At 42.2% G+C, this 19230-nt stretch overlaps 1 long non-coding RNA gene across 5 annotated transcripts in view; it reads left to right on the top strand.

Annotated features, from left to right (window-relative positions):
* Positions 1-19230, top strand: part of LOC143840149 (uncharacterized) — a 204935-nt gene that overhangs the window by 12707 nt on the left and 172998 nt on the right. For all 5 annotated transcript variants that reach the window (XR_013232045.1, XR_013232044.1, XR_013232048.1 and 2 more), the window contains exon 2: positions 10077-10202. This is a non-coding gene — a long non-coding RNA (uncharacterized LOC143840149). The remainder of the gene's footprint in view (positions 1-10076; positions 10203-19230) is intronic.

Here is a 19230-nt window from a genome sequence, read left to right on the forward strand (position 1 = left end):
GCCGTCTGAAAGCTTTGCCCATAAGGCTGGGAGTTCAATCCCAGCAGCCGGCTCAAGGTTGACTCAGCCTTCCATCCTTCCGAGGTCGGTAAAATGAGTACCCAGCTTGCTGGGGGGTAAACGGTCATGACTGGGGAAGGCACTGGCAAACCACCCCGTATTGAGTCTGCCATGAAAACGCTAGAGGGCATCACCCCAAGGGTCAGACATGACTCAGTGCTTGCACAGGGGATACCTTTACCTTTACCTTTAAAGGTATCCCCTGTACAAGCACCGAGTCATGTCTGACCCTTGGGATGACGCTCTCTACCGTTTTCATGGCAGACTCAATACGGGATGGTTTGCCAGTGCCTTCCCCACTGAATATGAATGTAATAAAAGCTGAATAAGAAGCTATTAAACATCTGCAGTGCAGTTTAGAACAACTCTGACCACTGGAAAATAGGTTAAACATTTGTTTTTAATTTGTGAAGGGAACCCATAGATGAGTGATCTAATTGCAGTTTGAATGGAGGTTTTCCTGTTTCTGCTTCTCCCTCAGTTTTAATGCCTCTCACAAACTAAAATCAGATCTCAATCTGACATCACCTTTATGGGAAAGCTGCTTCCATACGGTATTGTTCCATTTGTTAACATCTGTAAACACGATATCGAATGGGTAAAAGGAGTGTTGTGGTTACTTCCTACACCACGTGGACTCTTCTCTGACAGTAGGAACAAAGTAGGTATGGAAAACAAGCACATTAGGTGACTACCTAAGCCATGTGTTTCCTCTTTAGCTCTCTGTCATAGTAACAGGCTGTGCAGAAGTATTTCCAAAGCAGCACCGTTCTGTGATAATTAGGCCCAACTCATCCTACATGTTACTTGTGGAGAAATTCACAATAAAGCAAAGCTCTACTGCTGAGAACAAATGTAATGGTGAAGTCTTGCAATTAAAACACTAATTAGTACTTTTAATTATCAGAAACAAGGTTATTTGATTATTATTTTCATTTCCCTTCTTTTGTTTCCTTCTGCCGTTTGGATGGATGAAGCAGAGCTGAAATACAATAAAATAGCCTTTCCAGTTGCTTTGGGATATATTTCATTTTATTATCTCCAAAGAGACATCTGATATATATCACAAGAAAGACACTGAACAAATTAGGCAGCAGTGAGTCACAAGAAGTTTGCTTTTCCCTCGGCATCCAGCTCCAAAGTGCAACCCGTGCCGTAATCATCATTCATTCTTTTTTTAGTAGCACACAGTGAGGGGTTTAGCTGTTAGTCACACCCTTTGCTGAGTTATTTGGAAAACACAGGAGGATATCTATAGTGAAGTACACATTAGCTCACTGTACTTCGTTTCATTTTAATAAGGAGGAGCTGGGGTAAATAAAAGAACTGGTAGCAAAGCATTTGCAAACGACACGATCTACTGCATAATTTAAGAAGCAGGTGAGCCGCTGCATTTAATGGGATTGCATGGGGTGTAAATCTACCCAGGTTTGGGGCACTACCCCCTACTTACAAAGTAAAATGAAGAGTTAGAGTCTGCACACACAATTGAACAAAAACTGCCCAAGACAAAATGCATTGAATTGTGCTCCATACATTGTCTTGAAGGGGTCAGTCCTATGTACAGTCAGTCCTATGTACAATTTTTGTTCCCCATGAAAGCTACAAAAGCAGCTGAGCAGAAGGGAGCTCTCCCCATCACTGAGCTGTTTCAGGCAGTCCCTTTAACCCTTTAAAGATTGTCAGAAACAGCTGAGTAGTGGGAAGCAAGCTGCTGTCCATGGTGCAGCTGTTTTTGGACTCTCAATATATTTTGCAGAGCCACGAACCATGAAATAGTTCAGTTCATGAACAAAGTCCTACTTCAGTTTTATTTTATGGTCCATTTTGTAATTCAGTTTATGGTTCAACCACAAACCAAATATTTTCCCAATTCTGCCTAGCCCTAGAAGGGAATGAAAGTGTTGCTAACTAGGCTAAGTTCCTTGAAAGCACTTAAATAGATCCTAGATACTGCTTATTAAAAACAAGCAAACAACTATTTACAAAGTGCCTGTGGAACAACCTGCCTCCATTTCTTCTCAATCATTTTACTTGTCATCCCTTATTTTACAAATCATAGTGTTCAAGGGGGGGGGGGGGTGAGGGAAAAGTTGAGAGGACTGAAGCAGAATTCTGTTTTGCAACAGGCTAATTCCCAACAAAGACGGACAGATGCAACACTCATGAACAGGAAAGGAAATTGAACCACTGTGAGTGCCTTTACACTGGAAAATGTAAATTTTATCCCTCTTCTGCTAGGACATATGGCCAGGAGTAAACAACCGGGAAGGATTTGACCTAGATCCCACACAGCCCTGTTGTGTGATGCTGAGTTTACTTTTATTATTAAGTGTGACTTGAATCATAGAATAATAGAGTTGGAAGGGGCCATACAGGCCATCTAGTCCAACCACCTGCTCAACGCAGGATCAGCCCAAAGCATCCTAAAGCATCCAAGAAAAGTGTGTATCCAATCTTTGCTTGAAGACTGCCAGTGAGGGGGAGCTCACCACCTCCTTAGGCAGCCTATTCCACTGCTGAACTACTCTGACAGTGAAATTTTTTTTCCTGATATCTAGTCTATATCGTTGTACTTGAAGTTTAAACCCATTACTGCGTGTCCTTTCCTCTGCAGCCAATGGGAACAGCATCCTGCCCTCCTCCAAATGACAACCTTTCAAATACTTAAAGAGGGCTATCATGTCCCCTCTCAATCTCCTTTTCTCCAGGCTGAACATTCCCAAGTCCCTCAACCTATCTTCATAGGGCTTGGTCGCTTGGCCCCAGATTATCCTCGTCGCTCTCCTCTGTACCCTTTCAATTTTATCTATGTCCTTCTTGAAGTGAGGCCTCCTGAACTGCACACAATACTCCAGGTGTGGAGAATAATTTGATATGATTGACTAAAGAACCCTACCTCTGGCAGATGCTTCCTCAAACCCTTTTCTTCCTAGGTCTAAAGAATTTCTTTAAGAAGATAAAGAACTGTTTGGTATACCTTGTTTTTCACTACCCAAAGTTCCCTCAAAACAGTTCCTCTCTCCTACCTCTTTTTCAGACACTCCCTGTCCCAATGATCTCAGGAGTTGAGAGCGTTGGCATAGTGTGGGAATGATGGGAAGTTTGACTGCTTGGTGAACCAACCTCCTAATGTTCCAACAGATGCTCTGCCAAATTTCTAGGGAGTGATGATGGAGTGGGCCCAGGCTATTAGTTCTGGAAAACTTTAATATCCATGCAACAAAAACAAGCACATCACAGAATTTGAACCTAGCATCTGCCATGGCAATGCTAAGTCTTTCCCAATTTGTTACCAGCCCAGCACCTCTGAATTTGATCTTCAGAATGGGCATTCATATTGGCCGGTACAACCAATTAGGGTGCCATGGTTGGACTATTTTGCCCTTAAGGCTTGAATTGATATTCCGCCCCACTCCTGTATAAGAGGAGAGCAGATTTATGCTCACCGGAGGATACTTATGGATCCAATTGGCTTCTAGAATGCTCTGCAGGATCCAATGCCCCCGGCAACTTGTTAGAAGTGCTGATAGAAGACTGGCATAACTGTCTATCCAAGGCCATTAACAAGATTACTCCCTGATGCCTTCTCTGCTCCTGTCCCAAATGAGCCCCATGGTACACATTGGAACTATGTAAAAGGAAATGGGAACTGACATTAGAGCAAATATGGTAGGAAACTTGTGGTGACATATAAAGAACATCTTATAAGATGCTTCTATGTGCTTATGAGAAGGCAGTAAAGGCCCCAGAAAGGGCGGGGGGCTTTTCTTTTCTTTTTTGCATCCTCTATTGCCTCCACTAGTTTACACCCAGCATAACTATTCAAAACAATTTGATCGTTGACATCCTTTGGCTAAAGGATTGTCTAAAAGTTCTCAATTGGAATTTAGGTGTGAGGCTTTTGTGAATTTTTATGGCAGAGAAGATCCTGTGGCTTTACCAGGACCTATATGACAATTTGGATACATTTAGCAAACTGGAGGCACCCTGGCCATCCAAGGTAATATTCTGGACTGTTTCAGTCCATTCTCACAGCCCAATGTAGACAGAACCATGGCAGCTATCCAGACAACCACATGCCTCCTAGACTCATGTCCCACATGGATGGTGAAGGGGATTTGGGATCCCCTCCAGGATCCCCTCCGGGGGTGAGGGGATTTGGGATCCCCTCCAGGATAATATTAAATTGTCCCTGACAACAGAAGCAGTGCTTAGGATATTTTTTTTAAAAAAGGGTCAGGAGCCTACTAACCCCAACTGTTGCCCATCTTGGCATCTGCCATTCCTGGGCAAGGTGGTTAAGTGGAGAGTTGCTGAAGAGCTACAGAGATACCTAGAAAAAGCATCATCATGTGACCCATTGCAATCGGTCTTCCCATTTAGCCATGGGGAGGAGATGGCTCTGGTCACCCTCACAGATGATCTCCAGGGAAAACTGGACCTAGGTATATCAGCACTGCTACTTCTCTATTTATCGAGGATTAGGTCACAGATGTCAGTTGTTGGTATTTTTCCATCTACACCAAGTATGGCAGCTTGCACCTTACCTAGTGATGCCAGTCTGATCCATGCAACATTAACTTCCACATTAAACTTCTGTAACTCGCTTTATGCAGTGCTAGACTTGAGTCTGCTCTGGAAACTCCAATTGGTCCAGAATGCAGTGGCTTGGCTTCTGGCATGAGCCCCATGGAGAACACATATTACATCAATTCTTTCCAACTGCACTGGCTCCAGATTGGAGACCAAATCAGATTTAGAGGTTCTGACTCTTATGATTAAGAGCGTAAATGGTCTGGGACCCCTATATTTTTTGGACTACTTCATCTCCTATACACCCCCAAGGAACTTTAAGATCAAGCAGTCTAAATCTGCTTAGAGTCCCTGGCTACAGACAGATAAAACTGGTTTCAACAATGATCAGGGCTTTGTTGGCCCTGGCCTGGTGGAACACCCTGTGTGAGAAGATCAGGCCCCCCTAGAACCTCAAGCAATTCCAGAGGGCCTGCAGAATTTAGCTGTTTCACCAGGCATATGGATAAGGCCAGACAATAATATCATGAAATGCTGGCCTCCCCACTAGAAACATCCACCAACAGAAACCCTTTCACCCCCACACCCAGAGAAGAATTAATCCCCAAAGGGGACAATAACAGGAGGTGATTTTGAAACTGTTGTATGGTTTTTATGCTGAAAAAGCCCCCCTAGTTTATACTCAAGTGAGGGTCCTATTTACCTGTTATTTTATATATTGTGGTAAAATTAGGTGCCTTGGCTAAAATTTGGGTTGGCATATGCTTGAGGATATATGGTATTTGTATTGTTTTTAAATGTTGGTGACCACTTTGAGCAAACCAAGATTGATATATGATATAAATAAAACTATTTATTTATTATTATCATTTACAACAGACACCCTATGAAGTCGGATGGTATGAAAGAGCTCTAAGAGAACTGTGACTAGCTGCATGTGGTGGAATGCGGAATCAAATGAGTCCCCAGATTAGAGTTTGTCCCTTTCTAACCACTATACTGTGCTGGCTCTCATATCATTAAAAGCATTAAGTATCATCCTTATGGATCCAGAAGTAATATTCATATCAAAGAGGGGGGGAATTCTTCATCTTTGTACTTCCATCTTCATATATAAAAACACGTGTAACTTAAGAGAGTTTCTTGCTTCAGATTTAATGTTGGTAGCTAGGCAAATGCTGCTATCAATCTGGTTAGATAACCAATTGAGAGGAATAAATAGAAAGGATGGGTAGGGAGGAATCAAGAGGAAAAGGAGAAACAGTTCGATGGAAAAGAAAATATGCCCCCTGCCTCTGGCAAAGGTTCTGAAAAACAGAGCACAATGGCTGATTTCGACAAATATGCAAGGGTAACTGATTAATACCTCCCAGGCTTTGTGACGATGCTAATTAGATTAGGATCCTCAAGCTACAACACAGAGACTCCTCAATCAATGTATTATCTGAGGAGCTATTATGCTACATCAGCATTTTAAGATTTTTGGCAGCAATTAGAACTGCTTTCCCAATAAATGTAGGAACTAGACTCATTTGGGGGGGGGGGGGGCTGATCATTTTAGAGGAAACGCACAGCAAATGCTGATACGCCAGTTTCCTAATGCTCCAGTTTCTAGCATCTTGCCTACCATTCTCCACTCTACCGAATCAAACCCTGTGAAAATGCTATACAAGAAAATTTCTTTTAGATTTTAGGAAAAAAATACATTTCCATGACATGTATTTCATGGTGGATGCTATTTTTGACCTCGACCATAAACCCGGTGGCAAAGCTCCATTTTGCAGGCCCTGCAGATCTGATTTAGGTCCCTCAGGGCCCTGATCTCTTCCAGGAGCTCATTCTACTAGCCTAGGGGCAGGGCTGAAAAGTCCCTGGTCCTGGCCAAATCCAACTTCACGTCTTTCAGGCTGGAGACCCTGAGCAGGTGTGGTTCTAAGGATCTCTTTGCTTCTGGGGTTATTAAGGAAAAGGCAGTCCCACAAGTATGCCGGTCCCAGACTAGTTAGGGCTTTAAAGGTTAGAAAAAGCACCTTGAACCTGATTTGTTCTCCAGTCTGGAGCCAATGCAGCTGAGTGAGCACTGATGTTATGTGTGCTCTATGTGGAGTCCCTGTCAGGACTTGTACAGTTGCATTTTGGTCCAGCTGGAGTTTCCGGAGCAGTTTCAAGGGCAGCCATGCATAAAGTTGTAGAAGTCTAATCTACAGGCAACTGTCATGTGGACTACACTAGCTAGGTCTGGCTCGGAGAGGTATGGTGCAAGCTGCTTCCCCTAGCATAGGTCTTTGTGATTTGAGTCGTCATTGTTAATTAAGGATTTAAAATCATGTCCAAACTTTTGATGGTAGATACCCATGTTAAATCTACACTGTCAAATGCTGGGAATTGTATCACCTGAACCTCTACATGCCAGCCCAGCCAGAGGGCCTCTGTAAATCCAGCTTTTTCTGGAGATCATCTGAACATGGCCAACTAATGGCTATGCCCCATATCCCCATCCCAGTAAGGCAGTGGGCCAGCAGCTCATGGTTGACCACATCAAATGCGTCCAACAGACTTAGCATAATGATGATGGCTGACCGACTCTGATCCAGCTGGCTCCAGAAATCATCCAATAAGGTGACCAATGCTGTCTCCACCCTGTGGCCAGGATGGAAGCCCGACTGGTAAGGATCAAGAGCCGAAGTTTCCTCCAAGAATGCCAGGAGCTGGTCTACCGCAGCTTTTTCAACCACTTTACCCAGATATGCAAGGTGCTAAACCAGGCGGTAGCTGGCCAGGTCCTGCGGTCTAGCAATGGTTTTTTTAAGGAGAGGGTGGAGTACTGCCCCCTTCAGCAGCTCAGGGAACTCCCAGGAAGACACGGAGAGATTGATAATATCCCTGTGCTGGCCTCAAATCCACTGCTCCCCCTTTGAGTAGCCAAGACAGACAGGAATCCAGAGAACAGTTAGTAGCCCTCACTGACCCCAGAAACTTGTCCACTTCTGGTAAAGAGAGCCATCTGAAACCATCAAACACCAGCTCCAAAGGTGGACAACAGGCTCCCAGTTCCTTTTCTATATCAACCAGGGTGGAAAGGTCATGGCAGAGTGACTAGACCTTATCCGCAAAATAGCTTGCTAATGCCTCACAGCCAAGATCCAATTTACTACTATTTTGGTGCCCTTCCTTGAGGGCAATAAGAGATTGAACTACCCTAAACAACTGGGCTGGGCGAGAGCTAGCAGATGCAATTTCCATGGCAAAAAAGTCCCATTTTGCCACTTTCACTGCCATCTCATATGCCCTCATAAACGTGCGATAAGATGTTCTTGTATCTTTGTTGCAAGTTTTCCGCCATGCTTGCTCTAGTCATCTCACTTCCCTTTTCCTCTCCCAGAGATCCCCAGTATACCAAGGGGCCCATTTGAGCTAAGGGCAGAGAGGATGTCTAGGGGCGATCTTGTCTATGGCAGTCGACATGCCATAGGAAGGGAGAACAGTGTTCTAAGCCACTTTGAGTCCCATCTTTGGGGAGAAAGACTGAGAATACGCTTTATAGGTACAACATAAAAATTACAAATATGTCTCTCTAAAATGGGTTCATGAGATTATGTCTGCCTCCAACAACAGCCTAACATGACAAACAGAGTTATTAGGAGGGTATAGGGTTCATTGTTCAATTTTTAAGCAATCAGTCTACTTTCTATAAGCTAGCTTGTGGGAGTTTCCATAAGCTTTTAAGGATCCTGTGTGTAGATGAAAGCATTTGAATGTATATTCTGGTCAGTGTGGCTCAAAAGCCTAGACTATTGCTCAGTACTACTGGCTGTGGAAAGAACAGTTTGCCAGCCTGAGAGGTAGGGGTCCTGCCATACATAACAATGTAGCACATGTAGCATGTGCAATAGGCCCCATGTTTCCTCACACACAGTGCCTTTGCCCCTGTGGATCAAGGCCATAGCCTCTCCCCCTTACCCCTCCTTAAGGACACTTGAAGTGATACCCCTCCACCCCTAGTTTGGCTGCTCCCACCACATATGCACTCTTCTAAAGCCCTACAGATCCTTAAACCACTCCTGATTGGTGTGAGTTGGAGTTAACAAAGCAGCCTGCTGTGGCTATCAATATCTGGATCCAAAGTTAGACAGCATTACTGGTGACTTCATTTATCCTCATGTGCACATAAAACAATGTGGATACATGTTAAGCTTCTTTCTCTATGTGCTGCTCCTGCAACTAAAGGCTCAGTTGATTCTATATTCCTTTCCCAGCCCATTGACCCAATGATGTTCAAGCTTGTAGAACAGCCCATCATCTTCAGATGGCACAGGGTGCTGGCCAGTTATCCCTACCTATACTGTAGCTACTTTCACTATTCTTGCCAAAACAAGACATAGGTTAACCAGCCAAAATCCAAAGCTGATTTAGAGAGTACCATCACTCCCCAGTCCACTCTGCAGCTGATGAAAAAGGGCCCCTTCACAGCCAGTTTGAAGGAAGCCCTAAACATTCCTGCTTAGCTGTTCAAAACAAAACCATCTACTCAGACTTGGCTTGAGGGTGGGGTGGACCAGACAAGGAAAAAAAACTAAGAAAAAAGACAAATAGCTTTTCCAGCACCCTTCTGATTGGTGGTTCCAAAAGAGTCAGCTCTCACATCTTATTTAACAGTGGGACTGCCACAAATCAGTTCCCCACCTTTATAGGTGGCACGGGGTGGGGAGAATATCAGGAATTGTCCATTGAGGTGACAGTCCTGCTTTGAATAAGTATTTATTTCTGGATAAGCATTTACAGTGCTGGGGGTTACCTTGGAAGGTTTTCCAAGCATGGGAGGCATATATTTGAAGGACCAGCTCTCCTTAGGAACTTGCATGGCAACTATGCTCCTCGCAACAAGGTCTCCTAGCAGCCCCCTTGATTTTAAGCATAAGATTGACTACCAGGCCAGGTATTTTTCTTTCCTGTTGCTGTGCTTGAACAGCATCCTAAGGGGTGCAAAAGAGACATTTGCCCTCAGTTCCTGCTCACAAGACTGTAAAATGGGGTTTCTTAAGAAAGCTTATGGGGGCAACTTGAATGTTATAGATATGAGCTCTGGCTTATCTGTTTGATGGTTTAGTAGGGTTTTTTGTATGATATTTAAATACTCTGAATAAATAAGTAGATGGATATGACATCAGGATGGGTTATCTTTTTATTATTTTTATTAATTGTTCATACTCTGAGGATTTGTTTTACTCATGTTTAAATTAATTTATGTCTTGTTATGATGTATACTGATAACTACCTATTACACTTCATAGGAAGTGAGAGGTAGTGTGGAAATGGAGAATCTTTCTTCTGAAATTATTCTCACTGTCGGCTCTTCCTTCCTCTATGCTTTATCCCTAACCAGTTCTTCCTGATATAACCCTTTTCCCAACTCCTTACTTGCCTTCTGAGACCCTCAGTCATCTCATTGTCTCTCTCCTGTCTTCCCTTTTGCTCCTTAGCATTGCCAAGGACTGAAAAGAGATGCAACCAACATATTTCTGATTCACCTGGTGGGCATAGCTTTTCTCCATCATCTGGGCTGAGGAAAGTCACCTACTACCATGATTTATCCACCCTGGTTTGGGGTAAGAAATGTTGCCTAGATTCTTTCACTTCCTAAAGCCTTTCACTTCTTAAAGCATGATACAAATGAGACATATAGCTCACATCCAATCTTAATAACAATATACAGAATTGATTAATTATCTTCTAGAGTAGAAACTCGGAAGCTTCATGTGGTAGACTTAATATTTACAGAAGGTTATTGACCTAATAACTAACCTGAGTTAGGTATTAACTAACCTGAGTTAGTTATTAGGTCTGTAAACCTAATAACTAACCTGAGTGAATTTCAGATAAAGCTGTCTGGGGTAATGGACATTTGAACAATGGGAATTCAACTGTTACTATATTTCCACATTTCAGTATTGCATTGCTAGGCTGGTGTGTACTCCACAATGCTTTGTGCACTGCAGACTAATAGACAGTTGTCAGGATTTTTCAAGAGAAAGGCATCAGCACTCTTTATTAAATCCACTGTCACTTCATGCCTGAGTAGCCAGACTGACTGCATTCATTTCAACAGCTCTGCAAATGTGAGTTAGTCACCCTGTTTTGTTACAGCAAATTTAACCATAAAGAGGTTACCAACGCACAATGAAAAAGGAGAAAAAAAGGAAATTGCACAAAGATCTTAGCTTGTGTTCCAGCCTTCTACAATCATTCACGAATGCTCAGTCCTTTCCACCATGGAATCAGAACAAATAAAGCATAAGAAGAGGCCTACTTCTTCATAGTGCGCACCTTCTCTAATGCACCCTGCTGTACTGTCTGCGGGTGTTTTTAAATTCATGACTTAAAAAGGAGGTTTGATATTGCTGGCATTAATAATGTAACCCTAAGAGCTCTCTCAAAAGTTTGCACATGATCAGCACAGAAGCTCACCTCAGGATTTGGTTGGCTACGATAAATATATTGATCTTTTTGTCACATATCTGGTGCCAAGAAAACATTAATGAGAAATACTCTAAGGGATATACCAGATTCTTTGTTAAAATAGCCAAGTAAAAGTCCAAACATCCTACAAAACTGAATTTCAACTGTTATTCATCTCTCCAGAATAAATGAAATCCCAGAAGAGAGAAACATAAAAAGTAGCTATCTGTGGCTTTCAACTCAATTTCCAAGTGTAGGGTGACAGTGATTGCATTTGTTTTATGAATTAACAATACTTGCCAAAAAGATGAATCAAGCAAGAACAAAGAATCCTCATCCCAATGCTAATAGATCTTCTGGATACCTCCACTTCTCATGCTGTTACTACAGCAATTTTGGTATCTATACATTTCTGGGGAGTGTATCATCAACTACTATTACATTGAGTAAAAAGCCCAATTAAGAGTTCATGGGTAGAAGTGGGGATGTTGTCAGACTTAGCTGATTGGTGGTTTCTTACAAATCTTAATGACAATAAAAGTGAACCTAACTCAACATAATGGGAAGAGCTGGTCTCAGTATCTTGGATAACAGGGGTAAGGGAAAAGAGACTCATTGCAGAGGCCCCTAGTTCTGATACTAAGCATGCCTAGGGAATTAAAGGTTTTTCTACCAGCACCCCTCTAATCAATGTTATATGGGTGTCCAGGGTTAGTAGCACCCAACTCAGGCTCTCACTCCCATGATTTCCACGTCATGCCCAGTAGCCTTACAGCCAAGCTAGATGTTGCTGCCACCAGGTCTGACACTGCACAAACCCTCCATCCTTTCCACTCACCCAAATAAGATTTTGATCAGGAAGGAAGATGCGGTACAGGCCCAGGTTCCGAACAAAAAACACTCCCTGCTGATATTCTCAGAAGCTTCAAGGCTATGGTCACCAGGTGGTGATGTCATCAACCACCCATGCAGGAAGCTTCAGGAAACTTCAGGAAGAAAAACGTCAACTGAGGCCAGCTATCAGTGAAGTAAACCTTACTGCCTGCAGCAATGACCTGGCAATGACAGCCATGCTCAAGAATTCCATCCCAGCAGAACATTCAGGAGGCGATGGTCTAGCAGAAGTTCCTACAGAATGGTGGGAAGGAAGGAGAGGAAGAAGGCTGGCCAAATTGGAAAAAGTGATTTACAAGGATGTTATTCCAGCCCCAAGTCCAGTTGCTAGCCAAGGTGGAGAGGGCAAAGCCAAGGGGGTAAAGTTGGGGCTAACTGAAGGATTAGGAGAATGCATCTGACAAACCTCTAATACCAGTCTCTTTTTGTATTCTTGTGTCCTAAGGGAACTGACTAGGTGAAGCTGTTCTAGAAGTTAACGTCCTGCCGCTGTGCAAGTACAGTGGACAAAACAATACTTTATGAATCACAAAATGTATGTGAGAGCCAGTAAGAGCCAGGTGTAGTTCAATTCCCTTCCTACAAAAGGCATATATTATAGAAGTTTTTTTTAAGCCACTATATTAAAAGCTTCTCTCCTTATTTATTATGTGTTCTTAATCTTCTAGATCTATAAAATTTCTTGCCACACCTTTGTTTAAAAGATCTTACATTTTTACATTTAACAAATAGTAAAAAAATACTATTTTAATCATGAAATCCTAGTTTTCACATTGCTTTTGCATGACTTCAGAACCATGAAATATGGAACCACAGATGCCGTGACAGATGATGTACAGACAGTTCCAACCTTACCCTGATGCTTCTGCTGAAAGAGTGCCACACGTTCTGCTCAGTTCTTGCAGCTCAGTCTGTTATTGTTTCTCAAACTGCCTTCCTTGTTTGAAAATCCCATTTCCCCCAGACAATTTTCAACTATGTGATAAGAGATCTGTAGATGTTAAAATTCGTATTTGGTTATTTGTTTTTAGTGTGACAGCAGAAAATTTACTTTCCTTCTCTACCTTTGTCGTTCCCTACCTATTGTTCTGTGAACTGTCTCAGAGCCATAAAGGTCTGTATTGAATACAGTGTATTCCCCACTGTTGTCAGACAAGGATCTGGGTAGCCAGGTCTGAATTCCCCTTCTGCCATGGAAACTGGCTGGCTTGCCTTGGGCCAGTCACTCTTTCTCAGCAGAACCTACTTCCCAAGGCCACCCGGAACTGTGATTCTGCTGCCAAGGCCCCAGCTCCATGAGTGGGTTTGCCCAGCTCTGCATTCTCACAGCCTCTTATGGAGGCCCCCTTCACTGTAGCAGGCCAGCACACAGGCTGGGCCAGCTCTCGAATGGATCCTCCTCATGCCACTTACCACAAGTCGTGATGATAATAAGTTTCACAGTAATATAATGTTCTGAACAAACAATCACCAATATATAACCAGGAGACAATATCCTTTGACAATCAAAATAACAGGGATGGGTAGGTTGTCTCGCTGCCTGAGAAGCAGGCAAGAGGCAGGCGCTTCTTACCCATTTCTCTATGAAGGGCAGAGAGGAGGAGGCAGAGAGAGCCAGCATACTCTCTCTCTCCTCCAGTCCGCCGCTGCCAGCCATACCCACCCCTAAGGACTATGGGACATGTAGTCCAAAGTCATCCAGCATGTCCTGCTGTGATGGGAGCTTCCCCGCTGCAGCAATTGTGCCCTGGGGTAAGTCCCATTCACTTTTATAGTTCCTTTCATATATCTACACTAGAATCTCAGAAAACACAAAAACAAATCTTACACAAATCCTGTTGAATTTCATGCCACTTCTTTTTAGAATGTATATTTTAATTTCTATATCCTCTTGTGTGATCTCCATGCTAGAAAACATTCTATGGTTAGAACCTTGTTTGAAGCACCTATGTAAACTGCATGTTTTATATCGCTTTACAAAAATGTGAATGTTAAATTACTATGATAAAAATGATGAAATCAATAGCAGCTAAAGCTAAAGCTAGAGATGACTTCAAATATATTTTCGTGTAGGCTGGAATGTTACTCAGTAATGGGAGGAAAGCTAAAGGAAAAGGCCAAAAGGGGGGGAGGGGAGAAATGGGCTAGCCATTGACTCCATTTCAAATGTGATTGAAAACCTTATTTTCCCCTGTGATGTCTACACTATCAAAGCCTGTCTCATCCTCTGACGAAGAGTAAGCATTATCAGACCCCCTTCCAGCATCCCAGAAGTATCACAGGTGCCCAGGAAGAGATGGAAACATCTCAGAAGACTTGCAAATGCACCCTTTATCTGGGAAGCCAATGTTCCAAGTATTAGTGCATGTTGTTTTACTCATCAGTCCTGGTTTCTCTGTTGGTTTGCCATGACACATGAATAATGGAATGTTGCCTCAGTTTTGTACGTGGGTGGGAGCAAGCTGGCATTATGTGTTAGCTGAATGCATCCATATTTTACTGACGGGGAACACTGTTGCTATGTGACAGGCAGGTGTTAGTGGCAATGCAAAGGAGTCTAGTACAGTTACTATCCTGTCAGCTCCTTCGATCTAGGTTTTTTATTAAAATCTCTCCAGTATGAGAGCATAGGACATTGACTTGCTAAAGTAGTGTTGTTCAGTCCTCAGTGACATGCTGGGATGGGCAGCCTGTACCACAAAATACATATTTTTATTTCCAAGCTTTCCCACTATAATATGTTGGCCCCTATCAAATTTGTGGAGCTGGTGGAAGGGAATGAAGGATTCTTTCTGCTTCTGCTGAGTCTTCATTAAGGATTGTTAGAGGAAGATGTGGCTACCCAAAACTTCAGCCCAATGCAACTCTTCAGTCTCTGCTCAAGGCTGCTGCTTACACCCTGCCAATGGAGGATGTCTCTGGTTGCAATTTTTAAAAATTTAGTGTGCCTTTATTTCATTTTTCTTCCTAGGAGCTCAGGGAAGCATACATTGTTTTCTTGCCTTTCATTTTATCCTCATAACTAGCTCAAGGTCACCAATTGAGCTTCATGTAGAGTGGGAATTTGAACATGATTCTCCCTAATATGAGCTTGACATCCTAACCCAGTCTTTCTTAATTTTTTTACCCATGAGAAACTGCTGAAACGTTCTTCAGGCTGAGAAGTGGTGCAATTGGGCAGGATATCATTGGAAAGCTTAGCTGTGTATATGCATACCTAGGGCCCATCCCCTTCCCATCCCCTCATGGCCCACCATTGGTCATTTTCGGAGGGGGAAACAGGTTGACATGGCTAGATATGGTCATATTGCCCAATAAATGTTTAACACATTTAAATATATATGTATATTTTAAAAAGCATTAACTCCCACCCACCTGGGAAACCCTTCTATGGCTGTCAAGAAATCCCAGGGTTTCATGAAACTCTGGTTGAGAAAGACTGCCCTTAACACTACATCTGACTGTATGTCAGTGAGAAGGCACACAAGGATTGTGTCTGGGCCATCCTGAGCTGGCATCAGGTCTTAGACTTTTCAAGGCTGCCTATAATTTCCTACAGTGGAGAAAAGTCATCATCCATCAGTAGAAAGCCTGTTCCACCTTGTCCTCCTCCCATTCTCCTGACTAATTTTCTCTTAGTAGAATGGCAATTTGTGAATGGGCTTTTTTAGTTTTCAGAAACAGCCTTTCATAAAATGCAAGATAAATATTATGGTAGTATAACACATTGTAGTATAACACATTATAGTCTATAGGTATTCAGAAACACTTTTGCACAGTGGAATTTTGTTAGAGGATTAACAGCATCCACATCTTCCCTAGTGGGCTCTGGACTGAATAAAAGTCTGTTTAGCAAATGGAAAAAATTAATCCAAAGACTTTATGCACTCGGTCATTTTCATCCTGAACAAATATAGTGATACTTTTTTTTCCAGTTGGCTAACTCAAACAAAACAGAAGTTAGTTGACTGGAAAGTATTATCATATTGGCTTTGGGGAAATGTGGTGACCAGTGTTCCAATGTGAGCTCCATTCATTTTAATGGTCTTGAGTAAAATAGAAGAAACCAAGTCCCAAATCCATATATTTCCCACTTAAAGTAACCTTAATAAGGCCACTTAATAAGAACAGCAACACCAGGAGAATGAATATAGGTTGGGCTTTCATGAATCTTTAATAGTATATCTTGCTTTTTAACAGACTGAAGGGGGATCAATGCAAAGGAAGAGAGATTGCTGATTGCTTATACATTTCTTTTTATGGGTCCATAATGTACAGATTTCACAAGGCATGCACTAATAGCGCTCCAGTGCTAATTATGATTCATGACAAATGAATACGTCTACATCCTTTCTACTACAGACTGAAATGAGGTCAAAGTAAAACTATGAAACAAGGTCAAGCAAAAGAATACTCTGGATCTTGATGGGATTTTATTTCATAGCACTTTAAATAAAATGGTTCTCAAGGAAATCATTTTGCATAACAATAATAAGAACACTTAATGTTTATATAATGCACTTCATGTTCAAAGAGCTTCACATCCATTATCTGGGATAAAGAGCAGCATTTCTATAGGTACAAGGACTTTGCCCTGCACAACACAACTTTCTTGCCTCCCCCTTGCTGCTGCATTTCCCAATACCCCCTGCTGTCCCAGAACAGTACTTCAAGAAGGGGGTTGGGGTACCCCAGCAGGGGAGGGAAAAAAAGTTTTGCTCCATGGGTTGGTCCTTGCATCCATAGAAACACTTCTCTTCATCAAAGTCATTATCTTCATAATTATCACCACAGCTCTGTAAGATGATTATGATCCCATGAGTCAGAAATGGCTTCCATGCACTGTTTGATACACAGGACCTTTTCACAAAGCTTAAAATATATGGACCGATGGGTAAAAAAACCTCTGTCCAAGTGGCTCAATCCAAGCAAGGACTATTTCTCCACAGGTGCTAACATTAGAATCTTCAAATACTTTATACATCTCCCCCCCAAAACAAACAAACAAACAAACAAAAAACAAAAACAAAGCAAAAACAAAAACAAGACGTGAGCAGGAAGTGCCTTAAGGTCAAATGTTTACAAGGTCTTGAAACATCTTGTCTACTCCAGTTGAGGTTGTGAGTTAAGTGTGGTGTGCCATCAAGTGGCTTCCAACTTAAGGCGACCTTATGAATTAATGAACTCCAGAATGTTCTATCATTAACAGCTTTACTCAGGACTCCCAAGCTGAAAGTCACTAGTTTGTTCATGAAATCCTTGTAAGAAAGCAGTGCTGACAATTAGATGGAATTCTGTCAGAATGAGAGTATTATATGAGAAAAAAAAGAAGCAGACAATTATAACATAAAAATAGAAAACTGAAGCAATTGATAGACAAGCTGCCTTTCTTCGTCACTTGGCCTAAGTATCAAGAGGTACTCAGCTTAACCTGAATTCCCAGAGTCCTCTTGTTCAAGTGATTTCACAAAAGTACAGCTATGTAATCTATAATGTCTTCAGTTCTGAACAGCCAATCTGTCTTGTATGCAACCATCACACGCACAAAGAAAGAAGTCTAACAAAAAAAGAAGGAAAAAGCTTTGGGATTGGGCAAATGGTACCTTACCTACTGCAGCCAATGAACCAATCAGTATTTTACAAGTCAGAGGGAAACCGTCAGCTGAATGGCTTGTCAAATGCCTAAGGAAGTCCAGAATGATGTCATAAAGCAAACTTGGATAACTTTATCTCTATCTGGCAACAAAGCTGATTAGCATTTAAATTGAGACTTCATGACAGCAAGCAGACAATGTTCTGAAAACTTCCTGGAAAGGCTTGATCAGGGAAAACTGTGTGATAGACCTGCCACTGAGTGTTGGAAAGTGGATTAACCAAATAAAATGAAATAAACACAGACAATGGCTAGACCAGCCTGTTTTACAACCAGGGCTACTATTAGCCACATCAAATAAAATCAGGAAGATTGCCAAAGTATTTGAAATAACTGAGAGGCTTTAAGGAATCTCATTGTAAAATATCACAAAAAACAGGAGATTCCACAAGTCATTTCTCAGTCATTCAGTGATAACTTATTATTTTCAGCAAGATGTGGAAGGTGCTGTGTATTGATTGGATCAGAATAGGGAGAGCAATGGCTCTGAGTTATATTTGCTTAGGCTAGCAAGTTTCAGAGTTCCACACAGTATTTTATGTAATTTTTAATGATGCATCAGCAAGAGCTCAGTTCCTGTGCTATGCCTCTAAACCTGCAGCACTGTTATGTTTGCCTAAAGAGCACAGCACATTATCTAGGAACGAGTGAGATGTATTGTCAAAATAAAATTGTAGGTGTCAGTGCACTGCAGAACTGTTTGGCCATCTCTGCATGGAGGGGTAAAACATAAGTGGCTTCCTGCTGGCAAATGCGGGATGGTAGATCTCATGTTTGCAGCCCTCCTCACGGGGAGAACCCACCCATATTTTCCCTCTGCCCCATTGAGTCTTTTTGCCACCTGATGAAGCTGCAAGGGAAAACAAAACTAACTTCTCCCTCTGCTCCTTGGCTTGTCAATCATAGGAAGCTACCAATCACAGCACAGCAGTTCTCTTATGGACTGAAACTTTCTCCCCCCACACCAGCCCCGAAATTAATTGAAAAAAGGCACTTTCATGTTGCTAAGTGGTAATGCCACAACAGAGATGCATCTTTAATAAATATCAACACTGCCCTGTTGCTATGGAGAAATGCCAAAATGATACAGCATTCCACCCCTCCCCCCTTTTTGGGATTTGTATTTTATTTTATTTATTTTTTTGCACTTTATTTCTGTCTAGGTGGATTTCTGAGATGCTTCACCTTGTCCCTGGAGTCCAAGAAAACATTTTGTGCTAATGGTTGGCTTTAAAACAAGCTGCTCAGACCCCTGTCGGATCGGCAGAAGGCAGGCAGATTACACACACACCCCCTCTTTCCCAGCTCATTTCCCACCTCCAGAAGATGCCAATGGGACTGTTTTTGCTTGCCTGAGTTGTGAGAAGGCTGGACAAGTAACTGAAGCCCAAAAATACATTTTGTGCTATTGTAGGCTTTAAAAAGTGCACACAAGGCTGAATAATCAGGAGAAAGCTGCTCGATCACTCACCCCGCCCCCCCTTTCCCAGCTCATTTCCCAATTCCAGAAAACAAAAACGGGGCTGTGTTTTGCCGGCCTTTTCCAATCCGTTTTTTAAAAGTTTTTTAAAAAAGGAAGCCAATCAGCAGGTATAATAGTTTCTTCAGAAAATACTATGACCAGTAGTTGT

This window comes from Paroedura picta, chromosome 6, assembly GCF_049243985.1.
Source record: "Paroedura picta isolate Pp20150507F chromosome 6, Ppicta_v3.0, whole genome shotgun sequence".
Taxonomy (NCBI): domain Eukaryota; kingdom Metazoa; phylum Chordata; class Lepidosauria; order Squamata; family Gekkonidae; genus Paroedura; species Paroedura picta.